This window comes from Bidens hawaiensis, unplaced genomic scaffold (assembly GCF_021521415.1).
Source record: "Bidens hawaiensis isolate Kalapana, Puna unplaced genomic scaffold, B.hawaiensis_p1.1 tig00039734_1, whole genome shotgun sequence".
Taxonomy (NCBI): Eukaryota; Viridiplantae; Streptophyta; class Magnoliopsida; order Asterales; family Asteraceae; genus Bidens; species Bidens hawaiensis.
Genome location: NW_027497004.1, coordinates 15,031 through 27,904, shown reverse-complemented (window position 1 = coordinate 27,904; position 12,874 = coordinate 15,031). Strand labels below are relative to the sequence as shown.

The window sequence follows — 12,874 nt, the reverse complement described above, 5'->3', positions numbered from 1 at the left end:
CTCAATGCTGTGCCTGCTGCTGGAGTTCATGACATTTCTTCTTCTGAGGAATCCGCAGAAGGTCCTCCACTGGTGCGGAAGAAAAAGGCTGCCGTCGGGAGAGGCAAGGAGAAGGTGGCCTCTACGGCCGACCCGGTAGTCTTATCTGACTCGGAGTCAGATAATGCAGAGGTGGCGGGGAAGCCCGGTGGTGAGGAGACCACCGCTCCGGAGGCTGCAGGTGTTACCTCCGGGGAGGCAACGACGACGACGGTTACCGGTGTCAAGAGGCCGGCTCCATCGGGTTCGCCCCCGCTCGTCCGTGCGTTCAAGCTCAAGAAACCCCGTAAGTACCCCCATAATTCTTGTCTAGATTTGTTGTTTCAAACAAATTTTTCTAACACTTTTGCTTGTGCAGGTGTGGATGTTGACGCATTCCAGGGTGGAGTTGGAGTAAGTATTCCCCCGCCAATGACGGTAGGCTCGGTCAGCCTTCCCGAGGCGTCGACCCAGGCGTCTACGCTTGCTTCCGCTGGTTCCAGCCTTCCTGGGGCTGTTCCAGCTGAGAAGGTGTCTCCGCCGGCCGTGAGTGCAATTTTTACAGCATCTTTCACGGAGCCGGCGGTTACTGTTGCTGAGGAGACGGCGCCAACAATGGCTACCACGGCGGCTGCCACTATACCTGCGCCACCGGCACCGGCGGCCGGACCATCAGGTACGCGCCGGGCTTCCCGCCGATCTACGCCACCTTCCCGTCTGCCTGACCTGTTGGATGGATTTCCTTTAGGTTCAGGTGATGGGTTTGGCGGCTATCGGCCTGTTATTGACCCTACAGGTACGTAGGGTTCTTTTTTCTTTGTATATTTTTGTCATCTTTTCCTAACTGCCTTTGTTTCTTTTGCAGTGTCGGATTCCAATGAAGTGTATGTTCCAAGATGGAACATACGCCGAGGAACAACCCTTCGCACCCCTGTGGAGTGCGTGGATTGGGCTCGCCACGCTGCTCCTCATGGTGCGTTGGGGGAAGCCATGGCTAGCTACCAATAGGGTAGGCTAACCAATGAGCTTCGGGTTCTCCAGGCCCGAACGCAGCCCCGCGTCGAGCTGCTTTGTCGTGAAAACGACAAGTTAAAAGCAGCTCGCGCCAAAGATGTATCTGAAGCGCGGGCTCTTCGGGAGGAGAACCGGCAGTTGGCCGCTGCCGCAGCCGAGAAGGAGAAGGCATTCAAGGCCCTCGAGGTTGAAGTCCAGGCGCGACTCGAGGCCCGCTCCAAGGCTGCCCAAGCTGTGAATGAACAGCTTCGGCTGGCCAAGGAGACTGCGCGAAACTCAACTGAGAGGGCTGCCAAGGCTGAAGCTGTTGCTGAGCCACTTCGCGAAGAGAATGAGCAGCTTAAATGCAAATTAAAGGCTCTTCAGCATGCTCATGACGCCTTGGCAATGGAAGATGCCAAGAAGCTGCAGGAGATCCTTGACCAGAGGGGGATGCTTGACCGTACTGAAAGGAAACTCAAAAGCGTCGAAGAAGCTGCCGCCAAGGAAGTTCAACTTGCCAACCTTGATAAAAGCGGAGCCGAACGTGCTTACAAAGAAAGTCAAGCTACCCTCCAATGGCTGCTTCGAGAAGCGTTGCCTGAGGTATCTTCATCTTTTTCTTCACGCTTTCCGCTCGTAAAAATGTTCTAACTTGTAATTCTTTTGTAGGTTGTGCGTCGGGTCCTTTCAGAGACCTCTTACGACGATGCAATGAGCGCAGCCCTCAACGCTTCTCATGAGGATGGGCAGAAGACTGGCTTCCTGCTTGGTCTAGGGTTTGCTGAGAGAGGCTTTCCGCCCTCCAACTTCCCTTTATTCAATGTTAATACTGAAGCTGCTTATGACCAAGCTGTGAATCAGTACGCTGCCTTCCCGCATCCAGTGGTGGAGAAGGTGAATGAAGCTGCTGCTGCTGATGATGGGCTAAGCATCCTTAAGGCTTTCCTTGGGCAGCCGCGCTCTGACGGTGCTGGTCTAAGCGGAGGTGGCCCTGAAGCCTGATCTTGAAGATCCCTTCCCCCTGCTAGGATAGCCTTGTATAGATTTCTTTTAGGCGGGTAGTTACCCAGCCATTCTTGTAATTGATTGTGAAATATTAATCTTTTTGCGTATAAGATTGTTATTTCCTTGGGTTCTTTGCTTTATATACTTATGACTTGTATACTTAGTTTAAATTAGCAATTTCCCAAGTGTTTAGAATAAGAACCTTTGAACGTGGTTGATGATGGGTTAAAGTTTCGCCTCCTCCTTCGTGATTGTGCGGGTAAAACCGTCACTTGCACTTGGTAGGATGGCTAATCTTTACCCTCTATCTGACCTGCGTGTAGGTTTTCCTTTTCGAAATTTCTAAAGCATTAAGTTAAACCTTTGAACGTGGTTGATAATGGACTAAAGTTTTCGCTTCCTCTTTCGTGATTGTGCGGGTGTAACCGTCACTTGCACTTAGTAGGATGGCTTTAACTTTAGACCTATATCTGACCTGCGTGTAGGTTTTTCTTATCCTTTTAAGTGTTCATAAGTTAACCTTTTAACGTGGTAGACGGTAAGTTAAGTTTGGCTTCCTTGTTCGTGATTGTGCGGGTAAGACCGTCACTTGCACTTACAAGGATGGCTAAACTTTACCTACATCTGACCTGCGTGTAGGTTTTCCTTAGAACTTTTTAACATTTTGGCGTTGTGTTTATGCGGGTATTGCCGCCTTCCACACGCAACTACTTCTTCCCGTAAGGGAAGTTCATAGGTTACAAGCTATTAATACATCATGAAAGGAGAATCATTTCCATTAGAAGTGGCTCTAGGCCTTTTCTTTACAAGTTGGAATTGATCTACATATAACATTTGCGTAATTGAGCTCCATTCCATGTTCTAGGGATGGGAGTGCCATCGAGCCTTTCGAGCCGGTACGCGCCCTTTCCCAGAACTTCTTTGATAATGTATGGCCCTTCCCAAATCGGGGCCAACTTTCCTGGGCGTTGTTGGTTCGAAGCCTCGTTGTTACGCAGTATGTAGTCTCCTTCGTTGAAGTTGCAGAGTTTTACCCGCGTGTTGTAGTATTTTTGCATTTGTCGTTTGTAGTTTTCTTCACGCACGGCGGCTAAGTCTCTGCGCTCTTCGGTTAGCATAAGGTCTAACCGTCTTTCCGCATCATTGTCTTCTGGTTGGATTAAGACCCTTGGTGAGGGTAAACCGATTTCGACTGGGATCATGGCTTCAGTGCCATAAGTGAGGCTGAACGGGGTTTCTCCCGTACTGGTCTTCTTCAGCGTTCTGTTTGCCCAAAGGACGTGTGGAAGCTCGTCCACCCAACCGGATCTATGTTCCAAGAGTCTTCTCTTTATGCCTTCGACGATGCTCTTATTTGCTCTTTCCACCTCACCGTTACCTTGCGGGTGTGCCACTGAGGTAAAGGTGTGGGTGATTTGAAGTTCTTTCAGCCACTGCTGTAGCTTCTTGTCAGCAAAGTTGGTGCCATTGTCGCTTACCAAATTCTGTGGAAGTCCAAAACGACAAATAATAAATTCCCAAATAAATTTTTTGATATGCTTTGCGGTTGTTTGGGCTAAAGGTTTCGCTTCTATCCATTTGGTGAAGTAGTCAATGGCTACTACTAGGAACTGAACATTCCCAGCTGCTGTTGGAAATGGGCCTGTCACGTCAATGGCCCACTTCTGAAATGGCCACGAGGAAGTGACAGGAACAAGTTCATTTTTCGGGCGATGCGTGTTGGGTGCGTAAAGCTGGCAAGATTTGCATTTTCTGATGTATGCCAACGCGTCCATATGCATCCCCGGCCAGAAGTATCCCGCGTTGTTTAGCTTGGCTACCACAGCGCGGGGGCCTGCGTGTACTCCACAGATGCCTTCGTGAACCTCCCTTAGGAGGTAGTCAGCATCTTGGTTGTCCACGCATCTTAACAATGGGCCAAGAAAGTTACGTCTGTAAAGGGTGTCATTGACCAGCTGATAATTCAGTGCTTTACAGCGTAGTTTTCTTGCCTGTGACTTCGACTCTGGTAACGTTCCTGCTTCAAGGTATTTTATTATTGGGGTCATCCATGTTTCTGTACTGGTTTGGATGACACAAATTTCCTTGTGCGGGACTGATGGTGTTTCGAGGAGTTCCACGCGGATGTCCTTTCCCAAGTGGGTGAAGGCCAGTGATGCAAGCTTGCTTAACGCATCCGCAGATTTGTTTTCGCTGCGCTTGACGTGTATCACTTTACAATCATTAAAATCGCGCATGATGGCTTTGGCTTGGGCAAGGTACAGGGCCATTGTGTCGTTCACAGCCGTGTACGTCCCGTTTATTTGGTTTGCCACTAGCATGGAATCTACGTGGGCTTCCAAATTTTTTACACCCATCTTCCGCGCAATCCTCAATCCGGCCAGGAATGCTTCATATTCAGCTTCGTTATTCGTACTTGGAAAATCCAGCCGAATAGCATAAGTATATTCCTGGCCTGCTGGATTTGTTAATTTTAACCCTGCGCCTGAACCCTCGTTACTAGCTGCTCCATCAGTGTAGAGTCGCCAGACTTCATCGATTTCGTGTGCTGGGGAGGGTTGAACCTCCTCCTGGCACTCTTTCTCCCGTGAAGCGGGGACTTCTGCAATAAAATCAGCCAGGACCTGACCTTTAATGGCTGGTCTCGGCTTGTATTGGATCGCATATTCTCCCAATTCAATTGCCCATTTGGCTAGACGTCCCGATAACTCGGGTTTGCCTAGAACATTTGAGAGTTTGAAGTTGGTGAGAATAGTGATTGGGTGACCCTGGAAATATCGTCTCAACCTGCGTGAAGCGTGAATAAGTGCCAAGACCAGTTTTTCCAGGGTAGAGTACCGGGTTTCCGCGTCTGCCAGCACGCGGCTAACATAATAGATTGGCATCTGGATGCCTTTTCGTTCTACAAGCAGGACTGCCCCGGTTGCTCTATCTGTTGCGGAGAGGTATAGGATTAACTCCTCCCCCGCTTGTGGTGCTGTGAGTGTTGGGAGTTCGATCAGGCGTGATCGAATCTCCTGAAAAGCTGCTTCCGCTTCTGGTGTCCAGCGGAAGTGCGTTTTCTTTAAACAATTTCTTAGCGTTGACACAAATGGGAACGATCTATCCGCATGGTTTGCCAAAAAGCGGTTAAGCGCGACTAGTCGTCCATTCAGTGTTTGAGCCTGTTTTATGGTGGTAGGTGATTCCATTTTGACAATGGCTTCGACCTTTTCAGGGTTCGCTCTGAAGCCATCTTTGGTAATAATGACTCCCAAGAACTTCCCTTCTTCCACCCCAAATGAACACTTGCTCGGGTTGAGCTTCATGTTTATCTTTCTAAGTGTGTTGAAAGTTTCCTCAATGTCTTTCAACATCGCCTCCGGCTCGGGGCTTTTGATGACCAAATCATCCATATAGACTTCCAAGTTTCTCCCAATTTGGGCGTGAAACTCTTTGTCCATTAGTCGTTGGTACGTGGACCCCGCGTTCTTAAGTCCGAACGGCATCATTTTATAACAAAATGTGCCATCGGGCGTCCGAAAGGCGGTTTTGTCCTGGTCATCTACAGCCATGTGGATTTGATGCTACCCCTTATACGCATCCAAGAAGCATTTAAGGCGAAATGGTGCCACCGAATCCACCTTGAGATCAATTTCTGGCAACGGATAACAATCTTTGGGGCATGCTTTATTCAAATCTTTGAAATCTATGCACATGCGCCATTGTTTGTTATTCTTCGGTACCATTACGGGATTTGCAACCCATGTTTGATATTTGCTAACGCGCACGATGCCCGCATCAAGGAGTTCCTTGACTTGGGTTCTGCACGCGTTGGTTTGCTCGGGCCCCATTACTCTGCGCTTTTGTACGATCGGCGTAACGGCCGGATCGCATTTGAGCTTATGCTCTGCCTTACTCCGGGGTACACCAGTCATATCGGCTGGTGTCCACGCGAAGATGTCTGCGTTTCGCTGCAGTAAGCGCTTGAGTAAGGTGCGTGTTGGATCGACAATTGTCGGGCCAATGGTAACGGCCTGATCGGGATATTTCCCATTGAATGCCCACTGTTCAGGTTCAGTGATGGTTTGTTTGGCCATCTTCGGTTTGGGTTTAGAGGAGACAGATGCGATGCATACCTGGGGAATGCCCGTGATCATCGCTACGCCTTCAGTTGTTGGCCATCCCATCATGCCGTGGACTGAGGATACCACGGCGTTGAATCTTGCCATTCCGTCTCTCCCGAATAGGATGTCATACGTATGATGTGGTTTTTTCATTACAACAAAATCCACATCCTCCGTTCGTGAATAATTCCCATCGGTGAGAGTGACGGGGAAAGATAGGATGCCCAAAGGTGTGTTCATGCTGCCGTCAAACCCTTCCATTGAAGCGTAGACCGTCTCCAGGCGTTCCTTGTCTTCATCGTCGAGCTTGTCGAAGAACTGCCTGTACATCACTGTCGACGATGCACCATTGTCAACGAGGGTGCGGGAGGTGATGTAGTGCCCCAGCTGGCTTTTAATGACAATGGGGCCTTCTTTGTTTGGGCCTCCCGGCACTCGCGGGAAGCGCACTTCTGCTTCCTTCCATGCGCATGGTTCGGTTATCGGTCTCTTTCTTCCTCTGACCTTACCCTGGACCATGTTGATGCTAATGTCGACGGGCTTTCGTCCGTTACCCCTGTACCTGTTGTCGTTCCTTCCCCCTTCTTGATAGATGCCACGAGGTGTGCGAGCCTCCCATCCTTGACAAATGTCTCGACGATGTCCCTCAAGGATGTGCACTCCTCAGTGCTATGGCCCTTTGTCCCATGGAAGTCACAAGACTTGCTTTGATCCGCATTGGGTTTCTGTCGGATCGCTGGGGCTTTTGGCCATGGCAGTTTTTCCGTGGCAAATATCTCCGTGACGCTCTTGGTGAGTGGCGTCCAACGGTTTTTCCGGTTCGAAGGGTGCGTGTTGTCCCTTCCGCCAACCAGAGGGCGAGAGCTTGAGGGGGTGTCAAAGTTTATCCTTGACTGCCAAATACCTTGCCGCCTCTTTTTGTTTAGCCGGGCGGTTCTCACATTGTTCTCCCTTGTCCTCTGTGTGTAGAGGTTTGTATTCTGGGGGAGATCTCTTCCCAGCTGTTTCTCCGTTTCGGCGAAGCGCTTGGCTGCCGTCATTATGGCATCCCATGTGGATGGCATGCCGTCTTTACCCGTCAGAGTGCGGATAAGTTCTGGGTACTCAGCGCCCTGAATGAAAGCGGCGCGAACGAGGTCTTCGCTGATGTTGCCCAGACTCAGCTTCTTGGAGTTGAAGCGGGTGATGAAGTCCAGTAAGGATTCATCCTCTTCTCTCACACAGTTGAGGATCGTCCACTGCTCCTCAGTGTGCTTCCTCTGTTGACTAAACTGTTGACTGAACTTGTTCTGGAAGTCTGCCCAGTCATAGATGTGGTGGACCGGTAAACGGTCGAACCATGCTCTGGCTGCTCCTACCAGAGTCATCTGGAACATGTAGCACCACGTGGGTTCCGTCCAGTTACTGACGGTTGCCCCCGCAATGAACCTGTTCAGATGGTCATCTGGGTCGGATATACCATCGTATGTGCCAATATTGGACATTTGTTTGGCACTCCTCGGGGCGATTGCTTCTGCAATGTCCCTTGCAAATTTTGACCTTCCTGCGTTTGTGGCAGTAGGTCTAAAGGCCTTGGAGAAGTCACGCGAGCTTTTTTCCGTGACTGGTTGGAATGCTTCCCCAAAATTCCTTTTTGGCTGGGGATCCGTTTCCTTACGCTTCCCTTTCGCCCTATGGCGAGGGTTCGCGTCGGTGTCGGAATCTTCCCTCTCGGCGTCTGAGTACTCGTACTCACTACTCATGTTGAGGTGCTGGCGAGTACTACCGAATTCCTCAGCTTGTTGGACTGAACGCAAGCGTTCGTCCAATTCAGCCTGAAATTCTCTTTGACGTGCCTCGGCCCATGCCTTCACTTGATCAAGTGTTTGGCGAGGGGCTCGAGTTCGTTTTTCCAGCTGGGCATCAGTGAATCCCAGTGGAATATTTACTCCACTTGCCCCTACATGAGTGACTGGGGTAGTGTTCGTAAAATGTACTTCACTTGCCCCAGCTTGGGTGGCTGGGGTAGTGTTTGTAAACATTGTGTTGCCGGTGTTTACCCCAGTGGCTGGGGTTGTGGTTACCGGAATTTCTCTAGTCATCTTGGAAGTTTTGAAAAACTGGAGAAAGATGTAGTTCTAGCTTTATGCACGGATGGCGCCAATGAAGAAACACTAAGTGACCCCGGGCAGATTATAGGTAATCTGGGGGCTAAGTAATGTTTCCCACGAAGGTTAGGTCCAGCAGAGTAAGTTGTACTTCAGGGAACCTGCAAAACAGACACCGTAAGCTCGTCACTGAGAAGGGGGGGGTTCCTCCTTGTGACCACCCTCCGGCGTGAGAATCAGTCTATATTGCTCTTTGAATATAAAAGTATATGAATACTATCAGAGCAGTTATCAAGTAAGTTATACGAGATAGTAGATGATGAAATGATAATACCATTTGCTGTCTTTTATAGCCGAAGGTGGGTTTCCAAGGGGTTTAGCCGGCCCAACACGCTACCAACTGTAACCTATGCACGTGCCCTACCTGTGAGTGGTGGATAGGTAGCGGCTGACACAGAGCAGGCGTGCCGTGCACTCTTCGTCTTCTACCAACTGCAGGCTAGGCACGTGGTCTGGCAGGAGTTGGTGGGCAGGCGGCGGCTATTGGTCACAGTGCTGTGGCGTGCTGTCTGCCACGCTGCTGTCAGTGAGCTGTCGCATTCTTGGTCAGATCTTTTGTCTTTACCTCGTCAGGTATCACGCAAAAGATCCTCCATCATACGGACTGGCCCATTTTGGCGGGAGTTTTCCCCCTCCCGCCTTTGCTCATTCTTTCAGGTGACACTGAATATTTGTAAGTGTTAAGCCTTATGCGTGTAGCTATGCTGTGCGGGTAGCCTTCCCTGATGGCTTGTATCCGCAACTGCGGGAACAGGCGGGTTACTTTACCATTGGGAGGCTTTTCCCTGCGTATGCAGCCTGCATACTGCGCGTAGGCTTCTCTGAGCATGGTGGGTCCTGCGGGAGTAGATGGTCTTTGCGCAGACATCCCTGTTCAAGGTGAGTCATGCGGGACCAACTGAGCCCTGCTGGGACCTACCTCTTCATCTACTTACAACAAATTCAACAAATATTAAACAATGTTCCCCAATTTTACAAAAAATACGAAATTTCTCTCTTCACCCTATAATTTACACTCACAACCTCTCAAATACTTTGGAGAGCTGTCGGAAATACTTTGAGGGTGTTTGGGATTGCTTATTTAACTTTAAAAGTGTTTTTTTTGTCAAAAGTGCTTATTGGCTTCTGGCTTTTTGAAAATGAGTTTTTAAAAAAGTGTTTGGATTAGCTTATGTGGTTGGAAAAGCCATAAGCACTTTTTAAAAAATGTTTGGCTTAGCTTATTTACATAAAATGACCAAAAAGGGTAAATTGTGGGTAGATTAGTAAAAATCAAATCAAAAAGCCAAAAACATTTTTGAAAAGCCTCAAATTGGGGCTTTTAGAAAAGTGTTTTTTCAAGCCAATCAAAAAGCCAAAAGAAAATAGGCTTTTACATTTTACCAAACATCTTTTTTGCTTATTGATTTCTTAAAAAAGCTAATAAACCAATAAGCATTTTTTAAACTCAATCCAAAACACCCTCTTTAAAAACTAAATGAAATAATTTAAAAATCATATAAAAAGTTGCATCCCACACAGTCCCACACTAAGCAAATTGAAATTAGTTTGATCCACCCCAAACATGAAAGGGGGCCCCACCCATCTTTGACCAGACCCCACCACCATTCATTAACCATAGTTAAACCTCTAGTTAAATCTCACCACACACGTGTGTAGTAATAATAAAAGATAAAAACTAGTAGTACTAGCACCTTAGGCTGAGGGGTGTGGGGGGGCGTGAGAGGGGGCGCGAGTGGGGGCTCCAGCCAATAATATTGTGACGTGTGGCAGAGAGAGAAACTTGATAAGATGGGTGTTGGTTGTGGTGCTCGCGCCCCGGGCCATGGTGTGGAGGGGCGCGAGAGGGGGCGCGAGCGGTTTTTTTTTTATTTTTTTATAAATGTATTAAAAAAACGAATTATTATAAAAACGAATTATTATAAAAACTCATAATATGATCTTTAAACTTAACAGAAAAGAAAAAAGGGGAATGCTTTGTCTGTCTGTCCCTCACCTTTTAGTTCACCGGAACAACAATGCTCACAGTTGTTTACCTTCTCCCTCTTCCTTTCCCTTTCACCACCACCTAAATACCACCATTAACCTGCACCTCTGATCATTAACCACCAATCATTAACCATGATCTTCTTCAACTCCTTAAATGGCAGCTTACCACCTTCTATTTTCAACTGTTCGGAGCTAGAATCACTTGTTTTATCCTCCAATGTCATCTCCGGTGAGTTCCCAACATCATAAAAATTTTTTTTTTTAATAAACAAAGAGCCCAACGGCTCTATTTACGCATTCCCATGCCGTTCACGAGCGCTACCCCTCTTGCGCCTGCCTCTTTTTCCGCGCTCGCGCCCCTCTCGCGCCTCGGTGGTGTGGTGATCGCGCCCCGGGGCGCGAGCGGCTGGCCTCACGCGCCCTTTCTCGCGCTCCACACCCCTCAGCCTTATAGTCATGCCATGCTCATAATAAAGCCACCTCTCTTCTTCTCCTTTGCCTTTGTCCCTCTGTATCACATATCAACATTCATGTATTAATATTATTATTATTATTATTATTATTATTGTTTAGTTGTTTACATACATATATAAGCATGCCAGGCAGGTTACAGTGGTTGGATGTAAATTTCCAGATTCCGCACCACTTCCGGTGCCCAATCTCACTCGAACTAATGACCGATCCGGTCACCGTCTCCACCGGCCAGACCTACGACCGGTCCAGCATCGAGTCATGGACGTCCACCGGACACGCCACGTGTCCGGTCACTAGACTCCCGTTGACAGACTTCACATTAATCCCAAACCACACACTCCGAAGGCTCATCCAAGCCTGGTGTGTCGCCAACCGACCGTACGGTGTCCAACGGATCCCTACGCCGAAGCAACCGGCCGATCCTCCCACCGTACGGTCGTTGCTGACACAGGCCGCAACCGAAACCTGTCCGAGTCACGCGCGAGTCACCGCCGTACGACGGTTGCATAGATTCGCACGTGACTCGGACAGAAACCGTGCGGTGATGGTTGAGTCACTCGCACGGGAGGTTTTGGTTCAAATATTATTCAACAATTGTTGTTTGAGTTTTAACGAGTTGAAGGCTGAAGCGTTAGCGGTGTTATCGTTGCTTTCTTTATCTGAATCGGAGTGTTTATTGATAATGGAGGATCCGAATCGAATTAAGTACCTGATTTCGTGTTTGGATAATTCGTGTATCGAAGTTAGGGTTAATTCCGCTTCGTTGATTGAGAACGTACTCGTTGTGACGAGATCTCATGAGACGAGAGCGGAAATTAGTAAACAAGAACGTGTGTTTGAGCGGATCGTCGGGATATTAAATTATATCCCGACGTATCCGCGAGCAATGAAGGTTGGGATAAAAGCGTTATTTGCTTTATGTTTGGTGAAGGAGCACCGGCACAAGGCGGTTGGCGCGGGGGCGGTCGAGGCGATAATTTGTCACATTTCGGATTTCGAGAAATGTGACGCGGAACGGGCGTTGGCGGTGGTTGAGTTATTGTGCCGGGTTCCGGACGGGTGCGCCGCGTTTGCGGCGCACGCACTTACGGTACCGGTTTTGGTTAAGATTGTTTTGAAGGTTTCGGATCGGGCGACGGAGTACGCGACTGGGGCGTTGTTGTCTCTTTGTTCGGCGGTGGAGCGGGTGCGGGATGAGGCGGTGACGGTGGGGGTGGTGACGCAGTTGTTGTTGGTGGTGCAGAGCGATTGTACGGAGCGTGCGAAGCGAAAAGCGCAAATGTTGTTGAAGTTGTTGCGGGATTCGTGGCCCGAGAAGACGGTTAGGAATTCGGATGAGTATTTCGCATGCAGCGACGTTCCGTTTTGATATTCAGAAAATGGTGAAAATGTCTGTTTTAACAGTCAAAGTAAACAAAATGGTTGTTTGACGAGCTTTTTCCTGTAATGTTTACCTTCAATCTTGTCGACTTATACACTTTTTAAACATTAGCCGAAAGGATTTTCAACTAACTGTATCATAAAACTGTCGGGTCGATTTACAGAAAATCTCGTCGGCTCCGACGAGATTTTTAAAAAAACTATCGATTAGATGGTTTTATGACGCTTGGCAGAATTTTGTTAGTTGAAAATTCTGTCGACTGATTATTAAAAAGTGTACGAATCGACCAGATCGAGGATGAATGTTACTGAAAAGAAAAACTGTCAAATATATTTTGTTTACTTTAACCGTTAAATGAACATTTTGATTATTTTCTTTTTCTATATGTGTTTGTGGATGATTTTGGTTCCATTTTTTTTTTAGTTCTAAAAACAAAGGTAGATTTTAGAAAAAAAAGGGAGAGAAGAAAAAAAGAGAATATTATTGAGGTTCTAGAAGGTTATGGTGGGGTATATAAAAGAGAGTTAGGAAGAAATGTATTTGGGTGTTTATGTAACAAATTTTGTCATGTCTTTTGTTAATGGGAAACTTGAAGCTTAATTCTATAATTTAGTTTTTAAAGCTAATCGGTTAACAGTCGACCGCTCTGTCACTGAGTTATTGAGAAACAACGGGGGATTCAATCTCATAAAGTTCCATTCCCAATACTTTTTTCTTTAGTACTACTCAAAATAATTCTTCATATTTACATAAGGTAA

General features: G+C 47.8%; 1 pseudogene; it reads left to right on the top strand.

Moving 5' to 3' along the window:
• The first annotated feature begins 10,856 nt into the window (after window positions 1-10,856).
• LOC143591508 (U-box domain-containing protein 26 pseudogene) lies at window positions 10,857-12,238 on the top strand (annotated as a pseudogene).
• The last annotated feature ends 636 nt before the right edge of the window (window positions 12,239-12,874 follow it).